Here is a 15,268-nt window from a genome sequence, read left to right as displayed (position 1 = left end):
AAGTCAACTGACTTAAGCGCAAATTGGTGGCCCCTATATGCAACTCCCCTTGTCCGTTCTAGAGCAGGATGACACCTACTGGTAGGCAGCGATACTACTTTAAAGTTTGCGTATTCAGTCTGAGGCCTGGGAAATATTCACAGCTTGGGGAATCTGTAGTTAGAGTATCCTCCATAAAGCTATTTGCGGAAGAAAGTAACTTGTTCTTTGTTGCTGAAGTATTTTTGAGCTTCTAATAATCCACCTTGAGGACAGTTTGGGTGCTATAAGGTCATGGCATAGAGAGATTTTAAAATCCAGGAGACTGAGTCCCCAGGGCTACCAGTCTAGTTGAGGCACAATGGATCACTTTGAGAATGGAGATATGTCATGCTGGACCAGGACGTGCCTAACCATAGATGAGTTGTAGTGTTTAAGTCCTATGCAGTAGTTCTTTTGTGGTCCTATGGTGCAGCGGTGAAAAGGGTGATTAGTCGGAAAAAGTGTAGTTGTAAAATATAATTTAAGCGTCCTTTTTGAGTCTTATATAATTTTTTAATCAAATGATTCTGTGATTTCCCCTTGATGTGATTGACTGACCAAATATGAGTGGAGGAATTAACGTAGTGGTGAGATTGCAGGAGAATTCGACATTTAAAAGTTACTCTTGGTTTGAGAGCGCACCGAGGGGCGTCCTACAGTCAATGTTGACAGCCAGGTTTCAAGGGTCTGCTAAAGTTTTGCTTTTTGGTGATTTACTGGTAGATTTGAATATCATCAACTTAGTGGCAGAAGTAGTTGCTGTCAACAGATTGTCTACAGAAAGGAACATGTTAATGTAATGGGCCCAGTTTGCCACAGCGTTTATGGGAGTGTTTGCAGCTTACTCTAGACATGGGTGAAGGTTACTCCTGAATGTTCATGCGTACTCCCATAGGCTTTGTGAATCAGACCTCAGAGCACTTCTGGCCCACACAAGGCTTGGTAGGATCCAGGCCAGTAGATGCACATTTAGTCATAGCTGTCATTTGGAGAGGAGATCAGTGCATGAAATGTACATGTTCTGAGGACCCTTCCTACAACAGTGAGACAACAGGGAACGACCCTGGGCTACCATGTTTTATGCATTACTTCTTTATCCAGTTGTCTTCCATTACCCATGCCTTTACCACCTTCATGTTTTATTACTTCCCTCTCTACTTACACATTCTCCCATCCTGTGTTTTACCTTCTCTCCCGTTCTTTCACTCTATTCTACATCACTTTTCCTTTGAGGTTTACTTTCTTCTATCTTGTTTTCCTTTCTCCCATTCGATCTTCAGTCTTCTTTTTCTTTCTTCCACGTTGTCTTCTAGCATATTTTCCTTTCTCCCGCCTTCAATCTTCTTTTCCTTTTTCTCGTTTTATTTTCCATCTTGTTTCTGTTATCCCGTCCCACCTCCCATCCGGTTTGTTTTTCTCCCGTTCTGTGTTGCATGCTGTTTTCCTTTCTCCGATCCCATCTTCCTTCCTGCTTTGCTCTAATTATTTTTCATCCTTTTACGTCATCCTGTCCCACCTGCTACTTTGTTTTCCTTTCTCATGTCCACTCTTCCATCTTGTTTTTCTTTCTTTCACCCTATCTTCCATCTTGTTTTTCTTTCTTTCACCCTATCTTCCATCTTGTTTTTCTTTGCCCCACCCTATCTTCCATCTTGTTTTTCTTTGTCCCACCCTATCTTCCATCTTGTTTTTCTTTGTCCCACCCTATCTTCCATCTTGTTTTTCTTTCTCCCACCCTGTCTTCCATCTTGTTTTTCTTTCTCATGGCCACTCTTCCATCTTGTTTTTCTTTGTCTCATCCTATCTTCCATCTTCTTTTCCTTCCTCCAGGTCCATCGTCCATCTTGCTTTCCCTGTCTTTCATCCTATTGACTCCTGTTTTCTGTTTTGAAGCCCTATATCCCATCCTACATTCTGTGATCACGTCCACCATCTTAATTTCCTTTTTCCACAATCTTTCATTTAGTATTCCTTCTCTTATCCTACCTGCCATTTCCTTTTCTCGCTATCCCTCCCTCCCTCCCTTTCATATCTCCTTGCTCTCTCATTCTTCTGATCTTTATTCTAACCCCCTCCTCCACAGTTTTTCTCCCACCTTTCCTAACTAATGTGTTCCTTCTTGAGCTATAATTCTGCCCTTGCTTCTTATCTGACCCCCTTCATCTCTTTATTTTCCTTCCTTCCTCCTTTCTTCATTCTCTCTCACTTCTGCCCTCCTTCCTTTGGGGCCTTACTCCATTTTTCTCTTTTCCCTCCATTTATTTTTCTTTTCCTTCCCTTTTTTTCCTCCCCTTCTTTATTTTCCTTCTCTTAGACCCTCTCTTCTGCTTATGTCTTCATGTTCAACTTTACACCATGTATTTTTCCAGTTGGAGGCACTGGAAGAGTTCAGGAGACATAGAACCACTTTGGAGAGGCAGGAGTTGGGGATTTTTTATAATTCATATTGTGTTTTAAATGTCAATGTCCAACTGTTGTGAACGAAGTCCAATCGCTACCTTAGCTCTCCAGTCAGCCACAGAGTAAACAGCGACTGACTGCAACCAATCCCTTCGAATCAAATGACTGGATGAAACGATCAGTCAAAATGTAGATAATTAAAACATAATTTGGCAATTAAAAAAAAAAAAAGAAAATAGTTTGGAATAAAAACCGAGTTGCTGCAGGGGTGAGGGAGGCCAAAGTAAACCCTCTGGTTTAGGGTTAAATTAAATTGAAGCAGTTGTTGGTGTAACCAAATGTTTCCAGGTGCTGTAACATTCGAATCCGAAGCCACCCATATTAATTAATTCTTATCAGTCATAGATTTCGCCACAGCTGGTCATACAGAGCATTGCTCTTGTCTGGTGACAACCTTTCCATATAATCCTAACCTGTTTATCAATCAGTGATAATCAATACTCTGTGTTGAGTTAGTCGAGAGTTAGTAGTGTTTGGCAGAATGATAGGCCAGAAAGCTGTGACGGGACCACCTTAGAGAGGCTAGATCCGCTAATCACAAGTCATACCCAAAATGGCAGTGCCCAGTCCAGGCACTGGTGAATAGGTGGTTACTGAGGGCACTTTGGTAGCAGAAGGCCCAATGAAATCATTACCCCGTATAGGGGAGGGCACATCTCAAGTTTTAAACTATCGCACCTCTCGTAGATGAAGCACCCCAGGTTTACTTTTTTTCACACTTGAGATCACCTTTCGATGACTTTGTGCTAATTTCAGTCCGTTGTACATGCCCCACATGCACGTGTGGCACTTAATTCTCACTCTTTTCATGGAGATTCTGTGTGACTTCTCTTTAGACTCGTGTCTCGGAAATTATTAATTCCCCTTTCCATATAGCCTTGTAGCCCACCGTAGCGGGCTGTAAGGGAGTGGGACTTAAATGCCGGTATAGCCCAGCTACGAATTCCAGCACTAGAGGGCAGAATGTTCTAATAAATAAAACAAAGGTCCCATGGAGTTTGAGGGATTTGAAATCCCCTGTGCTCCGTAAGGCTTTTGTGAATAAAAAAAACATTAGAAGCCCATAGCACTCCATTGTCTTCAGTTGAGTCCCAACATTCCAATATTCTAATATGAGTTAAAAGACATGGTCTTAGTTTGATCAACTAATATAGTTTAATAGGTCAGTGCGCTTGCTGCAGAGGTGAGTATGTACCCTGAATTTCCTTCCTTTGAATCCCATTGAGGTCTATTCGGCCGTCCATCCGTCGGAGACCGTTGAAACAAGTACATTTCAAGTATGTGATAGTAACAGATTTTATTTATAGTACTGCTTAAATAAGCATTGACAAAGCCAAAAGACCTGCTTTTAATGGATGCAGCTGTTACACAGTAGGACGAGACATAACGGAGGGAGCCATAAGGCAGGACGGAGAGGGCTATTGTTGTAAAGTAGTCCCTCATGCAGTTCAATCCAAGCATCTGGGTGGTGGTGGAAAGATACATTCAAACAGCCAAAAACATTAGGTGAAAGTTGCATACTGTACTGGGCTGAGCCAATACATGACTGACAAAGACTGAAGCCAGTAGCTGAAAGAGGCAGGTCTAAGAAAGCTAATGGTTGACACGGGTAGAACCAAAGGCCATGTTATATACATTGTTGCCAGTAGGTCCCTTTGATAGCTACAATGTCAATTATAAAACAACCTGAAAGATGGATCGAACAGTTTGACAGATTTTATTTTTTTTACTTTCTACGATGTTTTATGAAAAGCTGAAAGGGACGTGTTTTGTTGGAATTTGACTAATGCCAATGTAACCATCACTTATGGAGCGACATCTAAGCCCGCATTTAGTTTGCAAATAGTAACATGGAAAAATCCAGTCCTGTAGCAGTGTTTGAAAGTAAAATGTTATTATTATGAGGGCTGTGAAACTGAAGACAGATAATTTTGACTTTTAGAATTCTAATTGGTATGATAAAAAATATGATTATTAGTATGCTCTGTGCAGTGCCTACAGCTGAAACCCATTGCCAATACACAGCACGCCATTACTGCGAGTAACCCTCTGCAACCAAGCGCATAGCTTTAGGAGTCATTGATACAGAACTGAGAGGGGGGAAGTGGACACCCATGCACTTAACAAGATCAGCTGAACTTTACTAATCAGTCTCTGGGGCAGTTACATGTCCGAACCACATGCCTCCCATCCACACTGACAGCTAGATCAACCACATTTAACCATATTGCTCACGAGCACACTGACAACTAAATCAGCTGAATTAAACCGATCAGTCATTGAGGGAATAACACGTTCCACAACCAGGTTCTTCAAATCCACACTGACAGCTCTTCCCCCACTCCTTGTCACCCTTTTCTCCCACCACAGATTAATTAGCACTAAAGTACACCAGCCGAAAGGTGCAAGGCATCACTTCCGAGAGCTTGTCCTTGTTAATGTGTGATTGTGTGGTACTTCGCTGTTCTGCAGTTTATCGTCTCATTCTTCTTCCAGGCCCAAGAGATCCAGCCACAGCCTCCAAAGTGGTGGCACAGTGGGTGAAGTCATTGCATGCTCAGCTGGCACCAGAGACCACTGGTAAACACAGTAAATTGCACTCTTCTAGTATATGGTCATTCCTATATTTATTCTGTACCATACATAATCCTTGTGCTTGTACAATGATCTCTGTGATTGTGTCTCATGCAGTAGTACTCCATGTGTTTGTACAGTGCACCATATTCACTGTTCTATAAGTGTACAATTATCTGCGCTTGTATAGTGGCAAAACTAATTCTGTGCTTGTATAATGCACAATAATTCTGCTTCAGAAGGGTAGCTGGTCATCTGATGCAGAGCTTTCAAAGACCCCTACAGCTGAAGTCTCTTCCTTGCTGACTGTCACCGCTAGGGTCTCTCCACCTACCCCTTCTGTCCCTAAGGTTTCTACTTCCCTTGTTCCTTTCTATAACCTGTAATCATCATGGGCCTGATTCACACAGAGAAACATTAATTTACTAACAAAGAATGTGACCTGTGGTTGAAGTAAATATATGATTGTATTTAAATTATCCGAAAATTGCTGGAGTCTGATCTTTCCAGGGGTACTCACAATTGTATAAATCTATACATATGTAAATGTATGTGGAGTGCATTTACATATGTGTGATGCTAGCAGAAGTGTGACTGTTTCTTTTTCTCTATTTTCCCATGTTAAAAACCCTTCCCATACAAGCCAACGATGAACATACTGCAATCCTACATTAGTATAAACGTGTGTTTGGAATGGAAATAGGGACGCTTAAGCAGATCCAACATGAGATAAAGTTAAATACGAGGTAATGCCAGATAAACAGAAAGTCAGAAATGTTCACATTCAACTAGAAAATCTGTCCATGAAATGTTGGCAGAATGATGTGGGGGAGGTGTCATAGAACTAGAGAATGTTTTGCAATGTATATCCCCTGTTGTAAAAGCTAGGAAGAGTTAGGAGCTATACAGTATGTGTAGATCTAGGTTAGGACCTTGTTTCCATAGGAAAAACTTTTTTTAAAAACTTGGCTATATCTTTGGGGCCATTTGAAAAATCTTCAACATTTTTTCTAAAAAAAATAGTGACAAGTAGGGTTCTGTTGTGCATGGACATTTTTGGGGTGATCCATCCAACGGCGGCCAAGAAAAAGGGAGGGGGGGTAAAAAAAAAGTGTGTTTCCCATGTTAATTCTCATAAAGATTTTAGACATGACTACAGCCCGACCCGCTGGATGGAATAACACCAAATATGGCTGAAAGATAGCTCTTGGTCTATAAAGCACCCCTTTTCTTATTTGGTCTAAATCTGTTCAGTAGTTTTTGAGATACTTAAAGAAAACCACATTTGTATATCTTGGCTGAGCCTAAGCACAGATCTCATGGTGGGATCTGATTGACTGTCAGCATTTCATCCAGGAAGTGTTGGCAGCCATCTTGGGACTAATATAAATGAAAGCACCCCATTGAAATGCATTGTAGTGATGGCATGTTTTGAGGGTCACAAAAAGGATTTGTTTATGATACCACTTTGTTTAAAAACTGTGATGTGTTTTAAGGTGGTTTGATCCTGTGTAAAAGCCTTCTGTTGGGATTTCCTGAATCATGTTTGAGAGAAAACTGTTTTCTCATGATTTTCCCATAAAGGTCATGGAATGTGCTCCAGAAGTTAAAACGGGAGCACATTTTCTGTAAACTCACACTATCTTTCTCAGCCATATGAGAATGAAGTCTGACATTCTCAGTAAAACATGAATATCCAACAGGAGAAGCCTGTCAGTTGATATCCTTTTGTTCTACTGCAGCTTCCTAGAGTGCTCGAAAGAACAACTAGAGCGCTAACTGCCTTACGTACAACAAAAGAGTGGCACACCTGAAGCCACCTTGAGTGAATCAAGCTGGTAAAACGTAAAACATTTAATTTAGAAAGGAGCAAAATGAGGGGGGTCATTTTGTTATAGAAATTATGGTTAGTGCTGTAGAAAGAAAAATTAGGACCTGTGTTAAGTGAGTTCTCGAATACCTTTCTCTTCTATTTCATTAAAACCTTCTGACATGCAGACTGATACATGCTCTTTCAACACCTGCAGCAGACTGCCAGTTAACTCCCTGGTGATCAGCAGCTAACAGTGTTCTAACGAGCAAATAAAGTGCTAACATTCTGCTAATTACCCCAGCTATTGCATCACTCATGACATCTTCTTTGACATCATTGACAATAACACTGTAACATCTGCAGTAAAATTATTGAAGAAAAAACTGTGCATGGCGAAGGGGCGAGTTATAATTACCTTAGGGCACGAGTGCCTTTATAGAATCAACTTCACCTAATACAAGTACGAATTGATTTAGTTCCTGAGAAATATGCGAGTTCTAGTTCATATTCATTGATGTCCATGCCATGAAGGTTTACCCTAAGCAAAGCCTGATAAAGAAAGGTGTAGATCTTGTGTGCGGCCAAAACCTGAAGGAGGTTAAAAGTTTCTCAAGTTGCACCAACTTTTTAGTCTGTTGAGGGTTTAGAATCAGCAGTCACTATTGATGTGAGTCAAGTTGGCTTAGGAACAGTTTTGAGATGAAAATACAATTATTTCTGAATTTCATAAGCTGAGGGTGACCCGCAATAATAGTCCCCAACATTGATATAGTCTGGGCAGTCAGGAAGTTTCATACCTTTCTATGGGGCATGCAGTTCAAGATTAACACAGATCACATACCATTCACATAAGTGGTGGACTCAAGAGTGCTTGCTGGGGTTGTACAGTCAGCTCAGAAGATGTGTTCATTGTTTAGACACAGTCAAGGCACAATCATTCTGAAGAGAGCTGCTCTCTCCCCCACCCCGTTCCTGATTGTTGCACACCAGAATTGTTGTTAATTTTTCTTACCATGGTGCAGTGGAAGAGATGATTTGAAAGACCTAGGAAGGGTTCTTCTGTTTCTCATAGCTGGGAGGAGCATCAAGGACAGATATTGATAAGGTGTATATTGAACCATGATGCTCCACCGAAGTTTACTTTTATTGTTTACAGTAGATAATATTTGTTAACTGGAACCTGCAGCATGCACAAGATTTGTAACTGGCTGATGCAGGAATATATGAGCATGTTTCCTTGTGACAAACATGCATTCTTTGTGACCAACAAACTGTTCAATAAAAATATTTAGAAAAAAAGACAGTCATTCTGTTTTGCTGACTCTGCGACATGCTCGCCCAGACAAAGACCTCTGGGATGATGACCGGGGAAGACGAGCCAGATGTGGCTGTGGCTTGGATGCAGAGTCTTGTACATTGAGTGCACTTATGGAACATGAGTGGCCTCAGTCTGCAGAGAAGAATGAAAGATAGAATGAGATTCAACAACTAATTGTAAGGAGGGGTTTGTCAAAAAGAAAGAACATTTAGCAGCAATACAGTCAAATTAGTGACAAATTAGCCTTGGAAGGGGAACTGTAGGTTAGAGGTGACTTGCTGAAGCCACCTATTGAGTTCAACTGCTACCTCATTGATGCTATGACGGGCATGTTAGGATCCCTGGCACTAAGAAGAGTTTGAAGATGCTCTGCTGATGTCCAGCCATGGATAAAGAGTTGAGATTTCTACAAAGACTTGCAAATTTTCTAAATGTCTGCGAACACCATAAATGTGCAGAATGAATGCCTATGGAGTTCCTTGACTGCCACTAGCAAAGGTCAGTGTCAATTTCACTGGTCCAATGAAAACTATTATTAAAATAAAACACGTCTGGAGGCCTGAAAGTCTAACATGAGTTTAATGCAAAAATAGCACGCTGCGCTGCAAATAATCTGGCAACATTTGTCGTTTGAGCCGAGCAGAGACTTACTGTCAGCGGTTCGCATACACTTTCTCTCAATACAAGTCTTTGGAGCTTAACCATGTGACAGAAACTGTTACTTGAACAAAACTAATGATCAGGAGGCAGCGTCTTCTTGGGAGAGAATGTGAGAAGTTATTGAAAATAAGTGAAAAATAAGACCTAAAGATATTATTAATGTATATATTATTTTTTATAAAATGACACTTCTGTTTCCCAACATTGAAAGTGAGGCTCACTTTACTATGGGAGGCGGGAAACGTGCAGATGTACTACCTCACATAAAATGGCATCTAGACCTGCGGGAACCATGAAACGTAGATACATGTTAAGGGTGATGAACACTTCGCTTTAATACGAAAACAGTATCCAAATCTGATTATGTAATATATCAGTGCATGTTGTGATATACATCTGTTAGAAAATATTGATACTTAAGGCACTAGGAATATATGGTGGCGTTTTGTCACTATCCTGTTTTTAATAGATACTTCTAACTGCAGATTCCTCACCTTGTGAATGTCCCCCAAGATATCAGACTGAATCTGGAAACTCCAAATAATTTATGTGGACTCCAAAGTAGACACTGTCTGAATTTCATGAGCCCAGCACAATAAACTTCAATTTTTTGCAGCTTTCCTTCACCTCTCCCCCGCACGTTATGGCGCCAGAAACAACAGCGAGGTGCTCAGAGCCTCAACAAGGGGACTCTGAGAGTGAAATGATAACATGTTTTTTCATACAGCAGCACGGAATGTAAGGCAGTACCAACAGGTACAAATAAAAAATACTTTTATGTAGTGTTTCATACAACACTTCTGCCATTTCTAAGAGCTGTAACTAGCAAGTGCTGAAATAACTCCCGTTAAGTGGGACGAAAAAAGTGTGTGGTGGGCTTTTCTATGTAATTAAGGACATCATTTAAACTGAATTTCTGAGATAGACGACAAGTATTTTGATTCCCGTCTGAGCTTTCTGTTGTTGCATCCAGATATATACCACAACAACTGACATACACATAAAGCCAGGGCTGTTGGCTTTGTCAATGGCCGATAGCTGTTTAAGATGTGAGCAACAGCAATGATTTTGTTGTAAATAATTCATAATGAAAATGTTTCAATTCTGAAATTGTGGGACGGTGAATCTTCAGCCTCTCAGCCACTCCTGTTCGGTTCGCTCGGATAGGCAAGTGCACCCCTTTAACCTCATCTCATTCATCTGCGTGTATTACACATCACCTCTTCCCTCTTCAGCAGCCTCATTTCACTCTCTGCTGAATGCATTTCCCCGCATCACCTGCACTTCACCACCCCGCAAACACACAACGCACCCACTCACCCGACAGCCCTCCATTTTCTTTTATGTCGCCTTCTCAATATTTTGACATCTGTACACCTCCTTCAGTCATATTTGCACAGAATCATGGTTGCAACAGGAATCCTGACTATTGCTCTGTGTGCTCTGCAGAGAGGCCAAGGATTGGATGGGCATGACTCTGAACACTGACAGGTAGGGTGAGAAACGCACTCGATCGTCAGCCTCAACTCCAGAGCTCTAAATTGTGGCCTCTTATAAACACCTGGAGGTGACTCAGTTCCAAAGAGGCACTATACAACAGCAGCATACTGCAACAAATCAAAATACAGAACGCAACATCCTGGAAATAGCTGCCACTCTTAGGGAAGGCAAGATAAAACATGCATGGAAAAAGGAACCATATTATAGTTGTTTGTATTCATTGTTCAGAAAATGATTAACCATTTATGCCAAGGACATCAATATCAGGGACTCATGTCAATGACTGTTTTTAAATACCACCAAGTCTGAGTCCCAGTGGGACCCGGCCCACTTAAACCCTGCTTACTGACTCTGAATAAACGAGCATCAGAAGGCCTGAGTCATCGGAATTAGAAGTTGTGACCTTAAGTTCACCCATGTTTTAGGACCAAGGCCTCAACTGAAGCATAACAATTGCTCATCAGGGAGCCCTGATTACAATTCAGATGCAAATAACTGGTGCAAAGTGAACACCTGCTAATTAACATAACTCCAGGATGCAGTATTAGCCGGTGCACAATTTGCCAAAATTCTGTGTTGCCCCCCCCCCCACGCCCGCTCCACCCCCCCCCCCCCCCCCCCCCGCAAGGGATGGGGAAGGTGAGATGGGGTGAGCTAGAATGTAATTTGCGGCAGGTTGTACCGGGCACATATTGCAAGGACTCCCTCTGCATTGGCCAGGATTTGCACCCGATCTTGTAAGCCCATGTCGAGCACTCGATGCAGGATTGACGACCCCATTGTATGTAGTGACTACGAGCTGTTCGGTCTGTCGAAGTCATCATAGCAGCTGATGCATTCACCCACCAAGCTACCCCAGCTCTGCCTTGTGTTTAAAGCAGCTTTAGTTATTAAAACCCAGCCAGAGTGGCTACATTTCAGGGAAGATGTACACTCAGAAATATTGTCCAAGGTTTGGAAACAACTGTGCAGGGCTGTTTTGGTGCAAGGAATGGTTAACTTTCTCCCTGCCTGACGTCGGTATCCGTGTGCAGTGAGGGGCTGTCACTGTACACGTGTCTTGTTTCAAGAAACTCCATGTAGACTCGCCCAGGCCGTCTGTGAAAGAATAAAGGCGCCGGACCCGTGTCCAACCAGGCCTTCTTTCAGAAACACTCTCCGCGCGTCTCAAGGGTAAAAAACGTCGCTCTTAACCTTCGCTTCCCTCGTCTCGAGGGGGCACTGAATTCAGCCAGTAGGGGCCCCTCTTGAAAAGGGCACTTAGGCGAGAGCGGCCCTTTGGCGCATTTGTGCGCAAAGCTCTCCCGCTGGGCACGTTTCAGCCGGGGAAGGCAGTTGTGCCCTTGAACAAAGACGCCCAGGAGGGAAGGCGAAGTCTCAAGGAGGCGGCAGCTCCTCGGCACAGAAAAACCAAATAATGACGGGATTACATCCAGGCCGCCGTGAAAGCGCCCTTCAGTCGACATGTAAAGGCGGCCGCTGCGCTGGGGCGGGACTGGCCGCGTAAGTGGCGCACGCTGTGCGCGTAATGGTGCCTTTTCCGCCTGAGCCATCAGGGCCCAGAGGCGAACTGGACAAGGGGCGACGACTAGAGAAGCCCCATACATGGGAAGCACTGATGGCAATCCAGTGTTTATGGTGCGCCATCACACCGCTGCATGGGAAGCACTGATGGCAATCCAGTGTTTATGGTGCGCCATCACACCGCTGCATAGGAAGCACTGGGGCAATCCAGTGTTTATGGTGCGCCATCACACCGCTGCATGGGAAGCACTGGGGCAATCCAGTGTTTATGGTGCGCCATCACACCGCTGCATAGGAAGCACTGGGGCAATCCAGTGTTTATGGTGCGCCATCACACCGCTGCATGGGAAGCACTGATGGCAATCCAGTGTTTATGGTGCGCCATCACACCGCTGCATAGGAAGCACTGGGGCAATCCAGTGTTTATGGTGCGCCATCACACCGCTGCATAGGAAGCACTGGGGCAATCCAGTGTTTATGGTGCGCCATCACACCGCTGCATGGGAAGCACTGATGGCAATCCAGTGTTTATGGTGCGCCATCACACCGCTGCATAGGAAGCACTGGGGCAATCCAGTGTTTATGGTGCGCCATCACACCGCTGCATAGGAAGCACTGGGGCAATCCAGTGTTTATGGTGCGCCATCACACCGCTGCATAGGAAGCACTGGGGCAATCCAGTGTTTATGGTCTGCCTTGGAGTAGGGTCTGCGTGCATGCCAACTTTTTAAAAGCAGAAAGAGGGACACTTAATAACAAAGAAAAGGGGGATATATTTTCCCCATTGAGTTGTACTGAACTGGGGACAATTTCAGAAGGGAGAAGGCTACTTTAAAAAAGAAAAAATGGCTTTACAAAGCGTGAATCGGCTGTGTTGGGATGTATGGGTCTGTGCATTGAGGTTACACCCTCTTGCCTCCCTCCAGACGGATTTTATGGAGTTAGATGATAAAAGAATTTGGCCCAGATTTAAGGAAAGTGGTGCTACATATAATGCAGCGCCACTTTTCTTGTGCCCCTTGGCGCCCCCCAGTGCCACCATATGTGCGCCGTATTAAACATAAGGTGCACCATGGCACAGGTTAGGGACAGTAGCGTCATCATTTTTGACGCTATTGTAGTACATTGCAGGATTAGCAAAAAAAAATCGGCGCTAATCCTGCAAAGTACATAGGGGCCCATTAAGAATAATGGAGTGCATTGAGAATAATGCACTGCTCCACTTTGTAAATCTGGCGCAGCAAATTTGGCCTCGTTGAGCCACATTAGCGTCATAAAAAATTACGTTAATGTGGCACAAGGAGGCGCTTGGCCTTTGTGTGCACTGCAGCAGCAGGCAGGGGTGTCTGTGGTGATGCCTAAGAAAGCTCGCCGTTCAATATATTCATAAAGTATTGAATCAGTTTTACCTTACGCATCATTTAGCGCACACTACTATTGTTTTTACACCAGTTAATACATTTATTTTGCTGCATAATACTTATGCGTTGGTGGCTTCCTTTTTAATGCTGGAAATTTAGGATGTAAAGAGTCATGCTGCAGAGTTCAATATGAGCAAAAAACGACAAGTTGGAATGCTTCTGAGAGCCATTCCCAGTGTGTTGGCAATTTCAAGCATTCCTGTCATCACTTTTTGTGCGTTTGATGAAGTGCTTAATTCGTAAAAATAAATAAGCGTCAGGGTCCTCGTCAGGAGGCCACATCAGCCTCCATCACCAGCCTGTTGCCAGCTCTGCCAGTGACACACCAACACAACTACTAACCATCACACTCCTGCAAGTGCGACAGGTGAGGTTATTCAAGGCTCATGAATCTATAGGAGTGCCTTGGGTAAGAGGTATTAGTCATTTTAATGTATATTGAAATAATAAACAACTGATATTGTGCTTATCTCTAAATTAGACAAACAGTGCCACCATGTGGCAGTCTGTTATAAGTGCTGGTGTTGAGAATTAAGTGTTGGTACGGAGTACCAGAAACTACTAGCTCAAATTAAACACTGAACACTGGTTGGATGTAATACCACAAGTGGCCAGGGGTATGCCCAGACATGGGTCGCTTCGCGTTGTGCCACAGGATCCGAGCTGAGGTTGCTTGTGCTCCATTACTTAGGGAGGCTTACCTGGCATTTTGAGGTGGACTTTTCCCATGAGGGGTAGGTGGTGTGCATGGGGCAGGTCTCTATCTAGAGTGGCACAGCTACCTTGAGCAATTGCTAGTAGTTTAGACTATTTGTATGAATTCCCCCGTCTGTTTTTGTGCGTTTGATGCAATGCCCATTTGTGAGAAAGTAGCCTCTTTCTAGCCTTATTACCCCCACTTTTGGCCTGTTTGTGAGTGTATGTCAGGGTGTTTTCACTGTCTCACTGGGATCCTGCTAGCCAGGGCCCAGTGCTCATAGTGAAAACCCTATGTTTTCAGTATGTTTGTTATGTGTCACTGGGACCCTGCTAGTCAGGACCCCAGTGCTCATAAGTTTGTGGCCTATATGTATGTGTTCCCTGTGTGATGCCTAACTGTCTCACTGAGGCTCTGCTAACCAGAACCTCAGTGGTTATGCTCTCTCTTTACAAATTGTCACTAACAGGCTAGTGACCAATTTTACCAATTCACATTGGCATACTGGAACACCCTTATAATTCCCTAGTATATGGTACTGAGGTACCCAGGGTATTGGGGTTCCAGGAGATCTCTATGGGCTGCAGAATTTCTTTTGCCACCCATAGGGAGCTCTGACAATTCTTACGCAGGCCTGCCACTGCAGCCTGAGTGAAATAACGTCCACGTTATTTCACAGCCATTTACCACTGCACTTAAGTAACTTATAAGTCACCTATATGTCTAACCTTTACCTGGTAAAGGTTGGGTGCTAAGTTACATAGTGTGTGGGCACCCTGGCACTAGCCAAGGTGCCCCCACATTGTTCAGGGCAAATTCCCCGGACTTTGTGAGTGCGGGGACACCATTACACGCGTGCACTATACATAGGTCACTACCTATGTATAACGTCACAATGGTAACTCCGAACATGGCCATGTAACATGTCTAAGATCATGGAATTGCCACTCCAATGCCATCCTGGCATTGGGGAGACAATTCCATGATCCCCCGGGTCTCTAGAACAGACCCGGGTACTGCCAAACTGCCTTTCCTGGGGTTTCACTGCAGCTGCTGCCAACCCCTCAGACAGGTTTCTGCCCTCCTGGGGTCCAGCCAGGCTTGGCGCAGGAAGGCAGAACAAAGGACTTCCTCAGAGAGAGGGTGTTACACCCTCTCCCTTTGGAAAAAGGTGTCAGGGCTGGGGAGGAGTAGCCTCCCCCAGCCTCTGGAAATGCTTTGATGGGCACAGATGGTGCCCATCTCTGCATAAGCCAGTCTACACCGGTTCAGGGATCCCC

At 43.7% G+C, this 15,268-nt stretch overlaps 1 protein-coding gene across 5 annotated transcripts in view; it reads left to right on the top strand.

Moving 5' to 3' along the window:
- Positions 1–15,268, top strand: part of TSPAN18 (tetraspanin 18) — a 295,772-nt gene that overhangs the window by 225,357 nt on the left and 55,147 nt on the right. For 3 of the 5 annotated variants that reach the window (XM_069221789.1, XM_069221790.1, XM_069221791.1), the window contains one exon: positions 4,978–5,061. The exons of the other annotated variants lie outside the window; for them this stretch is intronic. The gene's annotated coding sequence lies outside the window, so the exon portion shown is untranslated. The remainder of the gene's footprint in view (positions 1–4,977; positions 5,062–15,268) is intronic. 5 annotated transcript variants of the gene reach the window in all.

Source organism: Pleurodeles waltl, chromosome 3_1 (assembly GCF_031143425.1).
Source record: "Pleurodeles waltl isolate 20211129_DDA chromosome 3_1, aPleWal1.hap1.20221129, whole genome shotgun sequence".
NCBI lineage: Eukaryota > Metazoa > Chordata > Amphibia > Caudata > Salamandridae > Pleurodeles > Pleurodeles waltl.
This window is presented reverse-complemented; position numbering and strand designations above follow the sequence as displayed.